Source organism: Asparagus officinalis, chromosome 7 (genome assembly GCF_001876935.1).
Source record: "Asparagus officinalis chromosome 7, Aspof.V1, whole genome shotgun sequence".
NCBI lineage: Eukaryota > Viridiplantae > Streptophyta > Magnoliopsida > Asparagales > Asparagaceae > Asparagus > Asparagus officinalis.
In genome coordinates this window covers 77,528,091-77,530,771 of record NC_033800.1, presented here as the reverse complement: position 1 = coordinate 77,530,771, position 2,681 = coordinate 77,528,091, and positions in this window count along the sequence as shown.

The following is a 2,681-nucleotide window of genomic DNA, read 5'->3' as shown; positions in this document are numbered from 1 at the left end:
AACAAAACCTGAGTCTATAAGCTTTTTAACTTCTGACTCAATTGATTCCATGATCTCTGGACGAAATCTACGTTGTTGTTGTTTAACGGGTTTTACGTCCGGATCAATGTTGAGACGGTGCATGGCAACCTTTGGGTCAAGGCCGGGCATATCTTCATAGTTCCAAGCGAAGACATCTATATATTCTCGGATGAGAGATATAAGGTCTTCTTTTTCGGATGATGACAAGTCTTCAGCTATGAATATGGGCTTAGGATCATGTTCATCTCCCATGTTGACCTGGATTACTTTATCTTCAGTGGGCGGTTCGCGTTGTTCGAAACGCATATCCCACAGGATATTAAGACGCTTGATCCAAGGATCCTCGGTCGATTCCAATAATTCCTCGTCACCCCCTGCGTCTTCATCTGGATGACTAGTTGAAACCATGTTCACAGTCAAATTTTTAAAGAAGGGTCCAACGCTGATGTCGGACTCGTATGACGATATTCCGGATGATTGGTCATGACGTAAGTAATTACTGATTTCGTTTTCCGAGGCGGGGGGAGGCGTGACGTAACCCACGCCCCTTCCGGTTTTTTGGTAATAATCTGGAGGTTTTCCTTCAGGAGTGAGAGACATCCGGATCGGTGTTCGTCTTCCCTTCCCGAAGTTCAGGCCCTGTTTCTCATTAAAATTATACCTCATTCGTTTCATTAAGTATTTAGAATTGGGTTCATGGTAATGGAATTGGGGAACTCCGTCGTCTTCCTCCAAACTTGCTCGTTTGAGTTGTTCGGGTTTGACTTTACCAAAACAGATTGGCTTCTGCCCTCTCCTTTTGGATGGGACTTTGAAGAAAGCCTTCTGTGCGTCCTCCACTTCTTCATCCGAAGCGAAGGATGACTGAATTGGCAAGGTGACCGACGCCTCTGTGCACAGTACGTGCCATGGGTTGGTACCTGCTCTAGAATCATTCTCTATTTGTTTATTTTTAAGAGAGACATCAGACAAGTACGCTAAAATGGAATCTTCATTAATGAACCACTCGCCCTCGCTTGGTACATCATTATTACTCTCACCCTGACCCATTACATCAAAGTTTAACTCCCAAGGACAATCTTCATCGGGATCTGGTTCGATGTCAGCTTCATTACCACTGTCTACATCTTCTTTCTCTTGGGATTCCAAGTAAAAGACAGAGTCGGTATGGAAGTTTTCCACCCCTCGGAAGGGGTATTTTTCTGCAATCAAGGTTCTGACTTCGCCCTCGTCATTGGCGTACTTCATAACCTGATGCAAAGTAGATGGGACAATGCGGTTTGCATGTATCCATGGTCGTCCCAACAAAAGATTGTAGGATGTGTCCGCATCTATGATGTAGCATGCTACTTCAGACTTAAGATCTCCGATCTGACATCTGAGTTTGATCTTACCCAGAGGTCGGGTGCTGTTTGCATTGAACCCGAAGATAGTAGTCTGGGTGGTGTGCAGTCGGTGCATAGGAATCCCTAAGCTCAGGTAAGCTTTTCCTGACCGAGTGCCAGGATTGCCTTCTGGGTATGCTGCTAGAACAATCCTCTCCTCTTCTGAATCAGTAAGAGGTTTAAGGTGGTCATCATTTTCAGTAATGGAGGGGCTAATCATGTTGGAAGACTTAGCCTTGTCTCCTTTCTTTTTGGACGAAGTGTTCGTCCATTGTTGATCTCCCAGCAAATCAGGGTGGACCCACATGATTTCCCCTTTTTGGGTAGTGAGAGGCACTAAACCCCTGTCTTTCTGACTATGCGGGTCAACATTCTTCAGGTGCATTTCTCCCTTGCGAATGGGGACGACGCCGTTCGCTGTTACCACCGGGGGAAAGTCACCGAATTGGACCACTATCATATTAGTTGATACGGTCTTCTGCTCCGGCTTCAAAGTGAGTACATTAGCATTCACCAAATTCTGTAAGATGTCTTTGAAGACATAACACTTTTTGGTAGGATGTCCAAGGAATCTGTGATAACGACAATAGTTAGGGTCATCCACTTTTCCTGCTTCATCCGGCTTCCTGATCTCAGGCAATTGCAGCTTGTTGTTCTTTCGAAGCAACTGGAATAATGTATCCACATGCTCCTCTTTGAACGAATACTATTTGGGCGCTCTTTGCTGATTTGGCGCTTTGCCCTGCTTCGTGGGCGGTGGAACTCGCGTGTAGTCGGCTGCCAAAGTCTCCTTTCCCTTAGACCGCTGGGCATTTTGCTGATTGCGTTGCTGCTGCGGCTTGGGTTGTGGCACTTCTTCAGCTTTGACACGCGCCACTATCTCCTCAGCTTGTTCTCCTTGTGAAACTAGTTGTCTCACGGAGCGACATTCCGCTACCCCCATCTGAGCAAGGAGCTGGGTCTGCAGGTTGTGCCTGCAAGTTTCAACCAGAGTTGATTGGGTCATACCTGAGGGGCATCGTAATGCCATGCTGCGGAATCTTTCCACATAGGCCTTGATTGACTCTCCTTTCCTTTGCTTAGTGGCAAGAAGAGTTGGGACTGAGACCTCCGTGTCGTCCTCAAAAAACCTGGCCAAGAATAGCCTTTCCAGGTCTACCCATTTTTGGATAGATCCAGCAGGCAGCTTCATGAACCATTCGAAAGCGACACCTTTAAGGGTACCAATGAATAGCCTGGTCAGGATGGCATCATTCGCTACTACATCTCCAGTTT